The 17182-nt window shown below is 41.0% G+C and overlaps 1 long non-coding RNA gene across 2 annotated transcripts; it reads right to left on the bottom strand.

Annotated features, from left to right (window-relative positions):
* Positions 1-6027: 6027 nt before the first annotated feature.
* LOC148127198 (uncharacterized) lies at positions 6028-15799 on the bottom strand. Of its 2 annotated transcripts, XR_015742057.1 has the most exons (3): positions 14534-15799; positions 9076-12609; positions 6028-8445 (listed from the first exon to the last, which is right to left on the bottom strand). It is a non-coding gene; the product is annotated as an uncharacterized LOC148127198 (long non-coding RNA). The 2 variants fall into 2 exon arrangements; XR_015742058.1 differs by having other exon boundaries at positions 6028-9198.
* Between the last annotated feature and the right edge of the window lie 1383 nt (positions 15800-17182).

Below are 17182 nucleotides of genomic sequence, written 5' to 3'. Positions count from 1 at the left end.
TTAGGGGGAAAACCATGTGAACTTTCAGAGTTGGTTTTCTCTAGCTGTGCCAAGATGATGTATCCAATAAACATATTATTTGAGGAGTCTACCTGCCTCGGAGTTCTGCTTTTGGTAAAAGTGTTCCTCAGAACGCTGACAATTATACTGTGCAGTTAGAATTATCCACAGTACCTAAGTGTCAGTTCAGTTTTCAGTGCTGCTAACTCATCTGGATCAAATTGTGAAGTACATGAGATATATACTTCAATTAACTAAATAAACTGAAAATTTACCACATCAATAAACTTTGATAACAGGACACAGAAAATTGTCAATAATACATAATGTACCATTACCGTAAATTACCTTGCATAGATTTCAAAATTTCCTTGCTATTTTCCAAATTTCCTAACTTTATTATTTAAATCTTTTTTCCATGAATGGTCATTAGTAATGTGGCTACAAATATGTCTTAAAAGCACCCAAACATTAAATTCACCAAGCAATGAATAAGTTAGGCTGGGATCAGGTGAAACAAAGAAGTAGAAATCTTTTAAATCTTATTTAATATTTAAATATTTTTAGAGAGCTAGCATGGGAGGAATTTTTTTTATACCTTTAGTATGTCTCTTGTATGTCCTTATGGTTCCTTCCTTCCTTCCTTCCTTCCTTCCTTCCTTCCTTCCTTCCTTCCTTCCTTCCTTCCTTCCTTCCTTCCTTCCTTCCTTCGCATTTGTTCTGTCTTTTCTTCAAATTCTTTATTTTTAATAATATTTTTAAATATATAGAATAATATATTTTAATAATTCTTTTTGTATACATGTTTATGTTTTTACAGTTTGTTTTTTCATTTTATCCCAGTTAAGTATGTATTTTTTCTTTTTCCTTGCTCTATATAACATTTTTACCCAAATTGTCTTTAGTTGCTACCTGGAAAGTAAAAGGTTGCAATTATCCTTATTGTACAGGTATTGATTAAACTGAACAATTTCAAATTGGAGCTTTTTATAATGAACTCTTATTATTCTAGGTAAGAAGGATATCTTATCTAGTTGATGGGTAGGTCATATGTAGATTTATGATACTTCAACATTTACTAGAGGCATTTTAACTTTGACTAATGTCTTAAAAACTGATGTAGAACAAATACTTTTAAAATATTCATGATGAAATGTACTAGCAATTGTATGGCACTAATATGGCATTACTAAGGATTATCGAGATGTTATATACAGGTGTTTTAAGTATCTTTCTAGTTTAGCAAGCAGATCAGATAAATGTCACTAGAGATTTTAATCAAGTTTTGGATCCTTTGTTAGATCATAATGTTGTTCCAGGTGATTTAATTCTCTTACATCAAAAGTTTACAAGCTTATTTGCAGGACTTTAATGGATACATAGCAACATTTTAGTTTCTCTCAGCAAGAATATACTTGCCCCCCTCATTTTCACATTAGGCTTGCACTTTGTTTGTTTTTTAGTGTCTCAATCATATTGTAATATTGGTACTGTTTCAATAGCCAATGATAACAACTTTATAAATTGCTATACCTTCAACTTTTTAAAAAACAAATGAAACAAGACCTTGGATTCTTCATTTCAGCAACATGAATGTAAAATCCCTCAATTTTGAATGGCAGAAAATATGGCAACATTAGTTGCACTGTCCCAATGTCGTTGGGACTATCCCAATGGTTGAGACTGTCCCAATGGTTGAGACTTATTTTGCTACACTGACAAGATTACGAATAGTGCTGAGCATATAATTTTAATGCAGGAAAGTACAAGGATGGATCTCCTGTCTGTATTTTTCCTACCGCACATCATGTCCCAGCTGGAAAAACATCAGTTAATGTCCTTTTAACATTTGGTGCGATGGACCTAGGTGACTATAAGCTAGTGCTTGGGGTGATAGCTTTAGCTACCTTTCAAGTTGCCCAGATGACAGATATATAATCTGGATGTTTCCCACAGTGCTAACTCATTACTCAGGTTATTTCTGAATTTGGGATGAGAAGAGTGTGTCTGAACACACGTCCAAAATGCAGCCAAATTTAATATCACAGTGTTTATTGTGGTAAGTATCAGCAGCATTGTTTTCAACAAAAGTCCATAATCTGAAGGACTTTTCCTCATCACAATGCTCAGGTCATCCATCCATTATGAAAATAAACCAGAAATGGAAGAATACCACATGTGTATTTCTGATTATGTAATTGTTTATACATCTAAAATGAGTTTGAGCTTTAAGTACAGGTAAATCTGATTTGATCAGGGGTGGGCTTCAAAAATTTTAGCAAAGGGTTCTGCCCAGTTGCTGGGTGGGTGTGGCCATGTGGGGGTATGGTCTAGTCAGTCTCCTGCACCACAGCCGGGGGGGGGGGTGTTTTCCCTCCCCGGGCTCCGAAGGCTTTCCTTGAGCCTCTGGGAAGATGAAAACTGCCTCCCCAGGCTCTCTGAAAGCTGGAAATGGGCCCATTTCCAGCCTTCCTGGAGGCCTGTTTTTCACCCTTCCTGAGCCTCTGTGCACGTCCTGCACTTACCTGCATCCAAAAGAGGCTGCAGGGGACTCCTGGGAGGGGTGGGGCAGGGTGGGTGGGACCAGCCAGGAGTGGGAATTGAGAGTTCTCTGAACTTCACAGAATCTTAGCTAGGGGCTCTCCTGAACCCCTCTGAACCCCTAACAACTCACCCCTGGATTTAATTGGAATTATGGAAACTTGAGGGCATTATTACCCCAAAGTAATTCCACAAACAGGAGGGAAGCAACAGAACAGCAGAATGAGCTACATTTCATGTTAATATTACTATACTTAGGAATCCAAAGTAATAAAATTATGAAGAGCATCTGGATTAAAATTTATAAAAGCAATTATCTGTCTAGCAGCATTCTACCAGAACATGTAGATCTAGATCGGGAGTGTCAAACTCAAGGCCTGGGGGTCGGATCTGGCCCGCAGGGTCTTTAGATTTGGCCCGCTGGGCTGCTCTGGAAACAGTGAAGTACCGGCCATGGTGCCTCTGCCAGCGAAAACAGAGCTTGGGAGGGCCGCGAGCTTCATTTTCGCTGGCAGAGGACTGTGGTAGGCCATCATTTGGCGTTCTCCCTGGTCTCGCCTTTCTCCGCTGGAAACAATGGATCCCCCAGCCCTGCCTGGGCACTCCCAACACAAATGATGTCAAGCTGACCATGCCTACCCTGGCCATGCCCACTCTCGCCATGCCCCCCAGCCCCCCAGGTCAAACACAACCCCGAGGTGGCCCTCAATGAAATCTAGTTTGACACCCCTGATCTAGATCAACTCACCTAAGATGAGTTGAGCCTAATTGAGTGTTTCTGAGTGAATTAGTGAGCATTTTTGCTGTGTGTGAATTTTGAGTGCATTTGAATGCGAAGCGTGTGATCATTGAACTGGTTGTTATACCAGCAGCATCCTAACCATGGAGAAACAGTAACAATACATTAATGTGAGCCCCATAATAATCCCCAAAGGCAATAATGGGTAGAGGTTTGTGTGATACAGAACTTCAGGTATATCGTAACTCCTGTCAGAGTAAGTGACAACAATGATTCATTTTTACCAAACGTCAGACCTGTTTGAAGCCTCTGTTTATAGAAATAATCAGTTGTTCTGTATAACTAATAATCAGGAATATAAGTACTCTTTTATTAAGTTTTTCTTTCCAAAATAAAACTTTAAATTCTGAGATTTGACTGCTTTATTGGAGATAAATGAAAATAAATACTGTACACATTTAGAATGCTACACCTACAGGTTTTAGAATTTGGCCAAATCTGTAATTACGGCAGCATGCTGGTAGAGCTGCATAAACGTTTTCTTACAAGTATGCTAAAATTATTGTTTTTCTAGTAATTAATGTTTACATTGAAACGTACTGAATAGCACAAAACTGACTATCATATATTTTTCTGAGAAGTACCATGTGCAATACCAATTCAATAATGCATCAACAATGTGATTGCATATACTGTATGTGTGCTCATATACAAATATATATTGATACAAGCAGTCTGTCTCCTTCCTTTCCAGCTTTGTGCACATTATAAAGGTAGAAAGAGATGACATGTTGGCTAAGTCTGATGCATCTTTTTATTTTTAATTTTTGGAAGGTGCTTTATAGAGCAGTTGTTCTTTCTCTAGTTGAATAAAAGCCATAGAGGAGTATGAAAGGGTTGCATGTGTTGCAATGTAGCCCAAGGATATGTGTTATTATTCTTCGCCTCTTGACCAGCAGGGTCTCAGATCTCTCTTCCTCTCAGGCTTTTGTTTGAACAGATGGGATGGGGAACAGAAAGAAAGAATAGCAGTCTCTTCTCATTAACTCTCCCAGTACACAAACACAGGGCAGAGCACTGGGGACCCAGAAAACAGGCCAGCTTTCACTCCATACCAATTGAGCCAGATGTACGGGTGCACAAAAGAATGGAACATGATGCACAAAAACATGGACATTTACCTATGAGGGTTTCTCTATTTTGATATCAAGTGGTAACCATTAATTTATTTCATTTTAGTCAGTAATCTAGCTCTGAAATCAAAATAAGCTCCACCTGATTATTCTTGGGCTGAATGATGAGGCCAACCTTGGGCTCCAAGGATTTTGCATGGGTACTTTGCATATTTAAAGTCAAGAGTTGTACCAGGATAATGTACCCTTATGATAGAAATTATGGCTGGATCATCCAGTCAGCAGGCCATTTCTCTACAAGAGATAAATTATACCTTCCCATATAGATGCTGGAATTCATGAAATAATGGAGGCCTGCTCTAGGGCTTATGTATCAGTATTCATCTCATAACTGCATTTGTTTATTGTTTGATCTTTGAGCAATATTTGAATGTGAGAAAGGATTTGTATTTGTTAATTTTGAGAAAATATCTTTTAATATATTCACTCTAGTAAATAGGTTTGAATTGTTTTATTTTTATACCACCTTTATTATTTTCATAAATTACCTATAGGTGGAGAACATATCTAATACTCCTTCCTCCTAATTTTTCCACAGCAAAACCCTGTGAGGTGAGTTGGCTTCCATGTCTAAGATGGGACTAGTATCCATAATCTCCTGGTCTCTAGCCTGGTGCCTTAACCACTACACCAAAATGGCTCTTATGAAATGTTTTGCACAAATATAGAGTTGAAGGTTGGTTGCTGAATGCAGTATAACAGAAGAGAAGCCTGCAGATAATCAAAAGAATGCTTAGCAAATGGTTCAACGAGTAAGACAAGAATGTGTGATTTTCCCTTGATTCTTTATAAATAAATGTATATGAAATGCATGTGATGATAGTTTGCTGATATGAATGTACTTTGTGCATAGAAAGTGCCATCTTATTGGCTGAGAATCTAATTTGTAGAAAATATTAGATAGATTGTATGAAACAATCCGTATGACTATGGACCTGAAAATCAATGAATTAGAGATGAAAGTAGTTTTGTTTGAGAATATGTATATATATAAAATATTAATATATATATATATATATAAAATATTATATATTTTAATATATATAATAGTTAGAGCCACTATATTAATCTGTATATCTTAATAAAATGTTAACTACAATTGGAAATCAAGAATAAAATATAATCTATGAAGCAGGGCTGGACTTGTCCTATATACGTTTGTTAGAACAGAACAAAAATACAATATAAATGCAATACAAAGTGAGTTATCTACAAATATTAAAATAGAATGTAAATAAATCAGCAGGTATTGCAAAGGCAGTAGTTATGACAAACTACTTAAACTGATTGTAGAAAAAAAACTTTGCCTACAATTTACATACCAAGAAACCTCAGGTGAAGGATGTTCAATAAATTGGTTATCATTACTAAAAGCTTTCTCACCTGATCTCACTATATATTGGAACCTGGAGAATGGCCTGTCATGAAAGCCTCAGTAAAGATTCTCCTTCGGGTAACCTAATTTCAGTTAAATACTTAACAGAATAGGAAAGGTAAGTTAAATAGTAAAAATCAAGCCTGAAACTCTTTCCAATGATTGACAGGTTTATCATATCAATGCTATATAGTGACAGTTTATTTTGCTCAGTTGTCCACTTCTATGTCAGTGGAAGGAGACTGATATAACAAACTGAAATTCAGGACTAATGTCAGGCTGAAGTGGCTGCAATCCTCTGGACACCCTCTAGGGGCAAGGTTAGAATGATGTAGTATATATGTAGAAAATCAGTAGTCTAAATATAAGGAAGTAGACCAGTTTTTCAGCTTTGGCAAATTTCAGATTTACGGACTTCAAGTTCCAGAATTCCCCAGTCAGCATCCATACAGTTCATACATCTTAAAAGGTTGAGAAACCCTGTTAGAATATGCACAATGGGATTGTTGGAAGAAATGTTCATCTAGGTTCAATTCCAAGTGGGATAAAAGACATTGGAAACAGGGAGACTGCTTGGAAAAATGGTTTAGTGGTGGACAGCAGGACCACATGATTTGAGGTACTGAGCAAAAAGAGCACATGGGTAAGAGGGGGAGAGAGATTTATAACCTCTGTTGGGCTTTGAACTTGCTTCCTGTTCCTGTGGCAAGAAATGTATCCTGATTGGTTGTCAGACTCCCATGGGGACACTGGAAGTGACGTCGCGGCGACACCAGTAGCAAAGGACCTGGGCTCTCCATCCCTGCGCTGGCTTTCTGTGTGTTCATGGGCTATGGAAGACCCCAAAACCATCCTGGAGGGGTGGTGAAGCAAAGGAGACGTGCCTTGTGAGGTTTCAGGGGAGAACGCAACTTCCCTGTAGAGCCCCAGGCTATTACTCTCTTACGCCATGACACAAAGACGAGGTTGGCCACCACAAATCCGGAGACAGCTTCAACTTAAGAAGAGTGCAGGAGCGAAGTTAGTGACAGTGTGGAACTGGGTGAGAACTATCCTTTTAAAATTTAAAATATAACCCTGAGAAGAATATTCAGAAAAGTGGATTCATAAATATATTAAGTGGCTGCATTCTAGCTATTGGAGTAAAAAGTTAATATCTTAAAATACAGAAAATCAGATTTAAAGATTAGAGTACAGTGAAAACTGAGCATCACCTACTGTCAAAAGAAAAAACAACAGATCCCCAAAGTTTGGAAAAGACCTGGTGTTAGGATAATTAAAAGTGAGAAATTTGTTATTGAGAGACCCCTGAAAGCTACAATATAAGACTCAACTGGTAGAGAGATGTACAAATATTTCACCCTTTGACCATTTAAAAGATTAGATTTCAGGACATAAAGATCCTTGGTTATTGGATATTAGTTTTTTAGTATGAAAAGTGGTTTTGACTTGGATTAAGGACAGTTGGACAATTGGCTGGAAAGAAATAAAAGAAACAAGAACAAAGATGAGTGAAATTTGCAAAGAAATTGTTGGATTTTCAGGAAATAAAAGATACACTGGCAAGAGGATTTGAGAACATTTTGAATAAAATAAAAAAACATGGATGCAGGTTTCAAGCAAGCCCAAGTCCCAAAGTTCTTCACAGCCATGGTTTTCCTTTAAATTACAGGCTGCCCATTTCCAAGGAATGGTTATTAAACCTGCCCTAGCTCTTAGTTTCCAAGGTTTGTGAGGCCAAATTGAGGTATTTTAAAAATTGCAACATATCCTTCTTTACTGGGCAACTGGGCACAGCATTATTTGTGAGTCACAATTATAGCTTGTGGTCTTTTCTGCTATCTCTTCAAGTGAGGGAATTGCCTCGGGGGATGCCCCTCTCCCATGGAATTAGCAGGGAGATATGACTGCTTGGGCCTTAGTGCCACAGAGCGGAAATCAACCTAGGAGGAGCTTTGTGTTGAGGTAAATGAAGGGGATAACCTCAGTCTAATTCTGAATGGTGTGTCTTTTTGAATGTGCTTGTGTATGTAGCTCCTTCTAAAACACAGGCAATACAGACATTCTGAACAGATTTCCCTCCCACCTGACAGAAGTCCAAGGTGTTCAGAACTTGCTGTGGCAACAACTCCCAAACACAATCCCCCAGAGTCCATTTAACTGAACACAACATAAATGTGACAAGAAAACTTTACCATGAATTTCCACCCTCCCCATAGCCTTTCTAGCTGTCTTCTGGGGATTGAAAAGAGTCTTTAGTCTCTACTTGTCCATCTCAGGATCCTCTTTCATGTCTGCTGGGTGACATTTGGCTTGGCTTGGTGGTCAGTCAGGCTTGGGAAGGTCTGCTCCACTCTGGTTTCTGTGATGACTTTCTAGTTGAAGACTGATCCAAACCCAATTCCTGGCTCAAATGGATGGAAGTTCTCCTCTGGAGGCAGCATCTGGGTAAGCATTATCTGCTTTCACAGGTTGCAGAGTCATCTGTGCATGGCTGAAAGACATGAGAACAGGGTCTTCTCCCCCTTTTGTGGATGAAAAAAGGCATTGTAGAATAAGAGATGGAAAGATACAGTGGGGGTGAGTTGCAGGCAGGGCTTGAGGGGAAAAAAACACCAGTACTACAGTTATTAAACAGATAAATCAGTTTCAACAAAATGGGGACACAAGAGATGAAAAAGAAAAAATGGATTCACATGCTTCAGGAAAAGGATGAACAGATGAAACCATGTAGACACATAATAAATGCAAGAATGAAACTTTTCCTGTAAATTAACTTAAAACATTTGTTCATAACTTTGTGCTTTTCTTAAAAGCACAGAGAGGAAAGAAAAAAACCCAGTTCTCTTTATTCTGTTCTGCTGGCCAGACAAAACAGAATGAAGGCTTTTTCTTTTTTTTTTCAGTGCTTCTAACTCTTTTCTAACAATTTAAAATTCATATCTCTAGGGATCAGAGACATTTAACAGTTGCAATTACCATGAGGGCACACAAAGACTTAGACATGCACAAAAACAGGGAGGAAAAAGAGAGGAAAACAGAACTCTCAGGCTTACACACACATACACATTGGTCATTCCCACCATAAATCTCAGTTAAATTAGGGAAGGCACAAATCTTAACAAACATATCACGTGGTTGCATGGAAGACAAAGAGGAAGAGAGAGAAACAAACAAATGAAAACCCCAACATTCCTATTTATATATTTCCCCTTTTTTTTAAGTACCTTTATTTAGCCAAATGGGTTTTCCAGCTTCATCCCTGAGCAAAGTCCACTTCTTTAAGTATCCAGATGCTGTATATATTGTAGCAGGAGATTTCAATCATGTTGATTTGCGAGTTGTTCTTTCTAAATTTAATCAACATGTGAGATGTGCGACCAGGGGGTTGAATACTTTAGATAAAGTTTACACAAATATTGCACAGGGGTATAGGATTCTGCAGCTACCACATTTAAGTATGTCTGACCATTTATCTCTGGTTTTGGCTCCTGAGTATATTTCTAAGAGGAAGAAAGGTGGGGGGCGATAGTAAAGACAGTGAAATGTTGGCCTGAGGGGGCGATTACGCAGCTTCAAGATTGTTTTGAGCGAACCAACTGGGACATCTTTGAACATCAAGATTTAGAGCATCATATAGCTGCAGTTTTGGGATATATGGCCCATTGCATTGATACTGTTAAGACGAACAAGTGTATTCGATCCTACCCAAACCAAAAACCATGGATGACTGGTCCCTTTTGTACAAGAGAAATAAGGCATTTAAGTCTGGAGATGCCTCACTGTATAGTGTGGCTAGAGCAAATTTGAAGCGTGGTATTAAACAAGCCAAGGCTGCATACAAGGAAAAGATAGAAGACTGGTTATCTAATAATAACCTGAGACAAGCTTGGCAGGGGATTCAGCAGTTAACTAATTTTAAAGCACAGAAGGTTAGTATGGGTGGAAAACATGAGTTGGTAGAGGAACTAAACACCTTTTATGCCCGGTTTGAGATGAATCAACTGGAAGTGGAGTTACCATCACCACTACCATTGTTGACCGAGCACTGTGCTCCTCTTGTTGTGAAGGAGCATGATGTTAGGTGTATAATGAAAGCGGTAAACTCTAGAAAAGCTGCACAACCTGATAACATTCCTGGTTGTGTAGTAAAAGAATGTGCGGATCAGTTAGCCGGGGTGTGGACTGAGATTTTCAATCGTTCTCTGCTACAGTCTATTGTTCCAACTTGTCTGAAGGCTTCTATTATTGTTCCAGTACCCAAGAAGTCACCTGCAAATGCTTTAAATGACTTCAGGCCGGTGGCATTGACTTCTGTGATAATGAAGTGCTTCGAGCAGTTAGTTCGGAAATATATTATTTCTTGCCTTCCTGTTACCTTTGACAATTATCAGTTTGCTTATAGAACAAACAGATCTACTGAGGATGCTGTCAATACTGTTCTTCATACTGCCCTATCTCACTTGGAGAAAAAAGGAACGTACGTCAGAATATTATTTGTTGATTTTAGTTCTGCTTTCAACACAGTATTACCCCACAGATTGATGTCTAAGCTTAAAGATCTGAAGCTACCGGACTCCATATGTTGGTGGATTCTGAATTTTTTATCACATCGTTCACAAAGGATTAGGATGAATGAACATATCTCCTCTGTGGAGATCCTCAATACTGGCACTCCTCAGGGCTGTGTATTGAGTCCACTTTTATTCACTATTTATACGTCTGATTGCACCTCTATTCATCTGAGCAATAAGATCATTAAGTTTGCAGATGATACAACGTTGGTGGGGCTCATTTCTGATAATGATGAGTCTGCGTACAGGGATGAAGTTCATCAGCTGTCCCTCTGGTGCAAAGTAAACGATCTTATTTTCAATATAAATAAGACGAAGGAATTCATAGTGGATTACAGGAAGAGCAGTTCGGATATCCAGCCATTGTATATCGATGGTGTTTTGGTAGAACAGGTGGCAGAATGTAAGTTTTTAGGTATCACCCTGAAACAAGATCTAACATGGGGGGCAAATACTTTAGCCCTAGAAAAAAAGGCTCATCAACGACTGTATTTTTTAAGACTTTTAAGATCACAACAACTACCAGAGAGTCTGTTGGTTGCCTTTTATCGAAGCTCTATAGAGAGCATTTTATCTTATTGCCTCTGTGTGTGGTTTAGGAGTTGTACAGAGGCGGAGAAAAGGGCACTCCAAAGAGTGATAAAAAGGGCACAAAAGATCAGCGGATGTCCTCTTCCCTCATTGGAGGATTTGTATAACATGGGATGTAGAAGGAAGATACAAAAGATCTTGAGAGACCCTTCGCATCCAGGCCCCTCGTTGTTTGAGATAATACCATCAGGAAGACGATATAGAGTGCTGAAAGCCAGGACAAGTAGATTTAAACATAGATTTTACCCAAGTGCTGTGATCAGGTTAAATGCAGAGTTATGAATCTGGTGGTCTTAACATATATATATCCTGGTTGTACAGTTTTTAACTGTTATTTGTTTTAATTTGTTTTACATTGTTATTTGTATATGTCTTTTGGTGTTGTTCAGTTGTATGTTGTGGAAGAGCACCTTATTTCATGTTCTCAGGTTTCTGAGTACAATGACAATAAATTTATCTATCTAATTTATCTATCTATCTTTACACAACCATTTTTCTTTTTCTTTTTTCATGGCCACCTGGCAAGTGCCCCTTTAAGCCCAATGTCATGCAAGTCTTCTCCCAGGGAGCCTATCCTGACCCTTGAGCTAGAGCATCCCATGTTTCTCCTCTGATGTAGGGATTCAATTCGGCTCTGCCAGGTCCCAGTGAATCTTGGGTTTCCAGTGAAACCCTTGCCTCCATCTCAGTTTTTAGACCAAAAAGGGACTAGGGGGACTCTGCTTCCTTCTACAGAGTAAGGACACCTCCACCAAGGGAATTCTGCTCTCAGTATGCAGACCAAAAAGGGGTCTGGCGGGACTCTACTGCTCCCTGCAGTAAGTATGGGCTTCCCTGGCCATTTTTCTTTTCTTTTTCCCACCTCAGTTTTCGGACTCACTAAAGTCCCGGGGGACCTCTGCTTGCTTCCCAGTGGTAAGGACCACCCTCCTTTTTAGGGCTTTGCTTAGTGCAGGGGGGGTGTCTCTGCTTGCTTCTCAGAACCTGTGGCTTTGGAGCCATGTGCGGCTCTTTGGACCCTCTGCTGCAGCTCCCTGTCATGGCAGGGGCATGGATGGAGCCTTAATGCAGGAGCGAAGCACCCCTGTACTTGCCTTTGCACGGCAACAGCATTCCACCTTCGTTGTGGTACATTTGCTATTGCCGCCAGCAAAGAGGGCTGGGAGAGAACAGTGGGGGTGGATCTTGCGGGGTGGGAGCCATCCCGCAAGCCTGGCCTTCCTCCTCCCTTATCAGTGGGGCCAAGAGAAAGAAGGGAGTGGCATGGGGAAGTGCTCTTCTCCCACACCAAGTGCTGAGCACAACAGCCCAGCAAGAGGGGGAGATGGCCCTGGCAGAGGCGCCTCCATTGGCGAGTTGGGACATCGGAGATGTTGGAGTGTGTCTTCTGACCCTCTGACACTCGCCCGCAACTGTCTGTGCTCCTCCAGGCCACTTTCTGTTGCTTGTGCCTTCCCTGATCCAGCTCTTTTACCCCAGCGAGAGCTGTTTCTGCTCGCTTTCTTTTCCTGTGCCTTCCCCTGGCAGTGATGGCTGGGGCTGTGGGGGAGGGCAGCAGAGGAGTCAGGGTTGGTCTCCCTCCTCAGCAAGCTGGGCCTGGAGGAACATGAAGAATTGCAGGCAAGAGCCAGAGAAATGCATTTTGGAAATGCCAACACACGTTTACAGTGTGTGTTCCTCTGTCCCGAAGTAAGATTGAGTGGGGGGAGGGAACAGGAGGAAGTGTAGTAGGGAAGGAGAAGCCTGGCTGGCTTTCCTTTGGCCGGGGAGGTGGGGGGAAGACCCAATACCCTCTCCATGGCCTGCCAACTGCTCTCGCAGCACCTTGCTCTTTCTCTCCTTCGTTCTCTCCCTCTCTTGCATTGTGTTGTAATGGGCTCCAGGAGGAAGGGATCCAGACCCCAATTTGACATGCACTTCACAATGGGGGAGACTGGATCCCCTCCTGGAGCCCATTATAACACAATGCGACCCTGCCCCACTCGCCCCTAGCAACTCTCTCTCAGGGCAGAGAACAGGTCGTACATCCATCACCAACAAAACTCGAAGTAGCCGTCTGCTGTTTCCCGCCATTCAGGCAGCAAGAGAGAGACAGAGAGGGGGAGACAGATTTGGCTTGATTTGGCTCTGTCTGCTCTCCTCTCTCCGCCTTGCCCAGTTTTGCAAGGATTCAGCAGACACTGCCTTGGTGATGGGGAGTGGGGAGGGAAGTTTTGTCCCATACTTTGCCTGCCAAGCGTCTTCGGGGGTGCCCAGGGACTATATTTTCCGGCACTTTGGACAGAGTTGCAGGATGTGTGTATGCATGCCAGTGTGAGTGTGCTGCAGCTTGGGATGATGCTTCTCTGAAGTGCGTACGGTGATCTACAACCTGGCAGTCACTCCTTTCGGAACACAGAGTTTTTGTATCTTTTCAGAGACAGAGAGAACATCGTCAAATTTCCTTACAGTTATTTCCTGGGTTTGTGGGTTGGGAAGTGGAGGTGGGGAGTGGGAGGGAGGGAGGGAGGAGAGATGAGGGAGAGGGGGAGAGGGAGATAGAAAGAAAAGAGATGAGAGAAAGAGAGATGGGAGGGAGGGAGGGAGGGAGGGAGGGAGGGAGGGAGAGGAAGACAAAGAGAGAGAGAGAAAGGGGGAAAGATGACAGAGAGAAAGGGAGAGAGACACACAGAGAGAAGGATGGGAGGGAGAGGGAGATAGAAAGAAAAAGAGATGAGAGAAAGAAAGATGGGAGGGAGGGAGGGAGAGGAAGACGAAGACAGAGAATGAAAGGGGGAAAGATGACAGAGAGAAAGAGAGAGACACAGAGAGAGAGAGAGGGATGGGAGGGAGAGGGAGATTGAAAAAAAGAGAGAGATGAGAGAGCGAGAGAGATGAAAAAGAGGGAGATAGACAGAGAGGGAGAAAGAGAGATGAGAGGGAGAGAGGAAGAGAGAGATACTTATTTCCCATAGAAAAGAAAACATGATGAGCCACAAAGTATTGCTGGGAGGGGGTGTCATGTGACTGGGTGGGAGTAAGTGATGAGTTGGCCACGGTCACCCAGGTTTTGTGGCTCCCAGTGTTTTGTTTTCTATGATAAATGGGCCCAAGTGGCTCTTTGGGTGTTTGCAGACCTCTGGCTTGCAGACCCCTGGCTTAGTGACTTCCCAGCTAGTTGCCCCAGTTCAACTCTCTGATTCACTTTTCCATTCCATTTCACACATTCTCCCTAACAGAATGTCCTGTGCTCTGGCAAACCCCTATGCTCTCCAGACTTTTAGTTTTTCTGTGGTTAGGAAATACACAGAGGGAGCAAGATCCAGCTGTGATTGGTAAAAGGGCCCCCTCACACACACAGAGGCATATGCACATTTCCCATTCTTTTCTGGGCTATAAAATTAAAATTTAGAGGTACTCACCCTTTTTCCAAGCAGCGTTTGAGCTCAAAACCCCTTTAAAACTTTTGTTCCAAATGGCCAAGGTCCAGGAAAACACACCCACAGATTCAATTGATCTGCTGCCTGCAAGGGAGGCTTACCTGGACAGGTCCATTGGTCAGGTTAGCTTGGAGTCCCATCTTTGGGTCCCAAATTGTTGGAAAAAATGTCCATTTGGGTTCAGTTCCAAGTGAGAAGAAAGACACTGGAAACAGGGAGAGGGGTGGGTGCTAACTTTCTACAGGATTAAAAGGATAGTATATGCAGAAGTGTTGGGAAGGATGGGATCTGTAAGGGCAAATGAAGGTGGGATTCTAAAGCAGTACGATAAATGTCTCTAGTTTGTGGAAATTGCATGCATCATCTGCATGGGTGGCTTTCTATGTGGGGGTACATAAATGTGTGGGTGGATGTAAACTGTAAGTAAAAAACTGTTCATGTGGTATTATCTTTGTGTGCCATGATCTTGCTTTTCTCCACCACCCTCCTGCCCCCACTGACTTACTGTGAAGCAAAGAATTAGTTTCAACTTCCTGCAATCATATTGTTAAAGAACCATCTTTTATTTGCCCAGATGATCTTTCAATTAACATGGGTGCCTAGCATATTTGCAGTATATCTCGTGTACACCACTTGGATTTCTGCCAGATTGGAAGATGGATAGAAATATTAGCCCAGCCCCACTAAATATCAACTGTCATTGGAAATCATTATTTACAGCATGCACTTAATATACAACTATCTACAACAGTTCCTTTCACTGAAATTGCAGATACATAATATGCAAAGGACATTAAATGGCCCTTTGCTAGTTATATCTCCTAAATAGATGAGGATAATACAGTAGTGCAAAGACTTTCCTGTACAAGCTAAACCATTTAAATCCATAGCAACATTGTACCACTCCACTTCAGTGTTTCCAAAAGATAGCCTGGGCGATGAACTGGGCTCGGTTGGTACCGTAATAAGGAGAAAGTATCCAAATGACATGGCGGGTTAACAAACTGCTCCTGGCTAGACTTTTTGCCATTAAAAAGAGATGCGGCTCCCGCTTGAATTAGGGTTATGATGCTGCGAAGGGTTAGCTTTCTTTCAGTTTTTAAACAATCAGATCTTGCCCAAATTGCTAGTGATCACAGGAAATGAAAAATAAAAAAGAGCGGATTTTAGTCTAGCTTTTGATATAGGGAATGGGATGTTAGAGACTGCGAGAGAAAACATTTCTGAAAGCAGGCATCTGATGTCGGCAGATAAATAGCAAAGCAGGGTTTATAAGTATGTCAGAAAGGAGATTTAGTTAAAGAAAATTAATCACAGATATCACCAATCTAGCTACATCCGTTTAAAGTCCACGTGTTCTATGCACGTGCCCAAGAAGAAAGGAAGAAGGAAGTGACCACTCATTAGGACTTTTATAGAGAAAGAGCAAATTGAGAGATTGACGAAGAGGGGACACAAAGTACTATAAATCCTTAGCTCTCTATCTACACCCTACTGCCCTCTTGTGGTCAGTAAATATGACCGCCAAAAGTTTGAGGAGGACATTTGGAAGTACAGTACCACTAAAAATCTAATCCAAATCTCTCCACATCCCCATGCAAATAATATCAAATTCCCCTTAGAAGTAAAAGGATTTTCTCTTACAATTTTCTACACTATTCAGAGAAACAAGAGCCTAATATGGGGAAAAGGTTAAGAGGAGAACATATGGATTTGTCCCACAGGCATCCAGTGTCAGTTCATAGGAAGTTGCTGCACAGAATAACAATTGCACAACCAAGAAGCTGCTTTGATATAAGCTTCCTGGAAACATCTGTCTGAGTACTTTGGAAGAGGTATCATAGATGTTTGGACTGATCCAGCAAAAGGTGAATTATTGAAAAGTATGTTTATGAGTACAATTCTCTTCCCAGGGTCTAACCTCAACTCTATAAATGTGCTGTCCAGTCTGTTATAGTTAATGGGAATTGGATAGTTTGTTAGGAATTGGGAGCTGTCCCCTTAGGGGGAATGCATCATGGTAAATGTAGTTAAGGTGTCCTGGGAAATGTAGTCCATGTCATGTGGTCACGTCTGTAATCATGATTGGTCACTGAATTGACCCTTGGTGGGTTGGGGGAGGTTTCTTCACTCTTGCCTGAACTCAGCCTCATGCTAGCATCTCTACTACTATGGGATGAAATATGGGATAGAAAGATTACTATCATTTTACACTACGATTTCAGCTATGCAAAGAATTGAACATTAGATGCATCTTGACATAACTGTGAGTTACCTTGAGGATACCTAATATAATCCAATAAAAGAAACTTTGTATGGAAGAATTTGTAGAGTTATCTATCTGTCTTTATATTCAGCAAGTGAACCAAAAGACAGAATAATAAACTCAGTTTCTGGCCCATTTCAAGGTCCATTCAACATGCTAGTCCTCATCTAAAAACTTCTTCATGAATCTATCGAATTGTTTCTCTCTAATTGTGTGCGCTAGTTCTATTACACTTAGTGGAATGCATATGCTCTAGGTTGCATAAACATTGAAACATATTGTAGGTCTACAGACTTCTGTCTTATCTTATCTGGGGCTGCCTTTGCCCTGTGATATTGTATCCCCCTCCACTGAAATCCACATGATCCAAGGTTAGATTTCATTTAGGAAAACTCTTAAAGCAGGGCTGTTTCCGCACATGTGTATGTATTTCCAATTTGTGTGTATATGTGTGCGAGAGGGGAGAGGGAGGGGGGAGAGAGAG

The sequence above is a fragment of the Pseudonaja textilis genome, chromosome 2 (assembly GCF_049901715.1).
Source record: "Pseudonaja textilis isolate UNSWEBS1 chromosome 2, rPseTex1.2, whole genome shotgun sequence".
Lineage (NCBI taxonomy): Eukaryota > Metazoa > Chordata > Lepidosauria > Squamata > Elapidae > Pseudonaja > Pseudonaja textilis.
The sequence above is the reverse complement of the archived record's forward strand: the minus strand, read 5'-3'. Positions and strand labels throughout refer to the sequence as shown.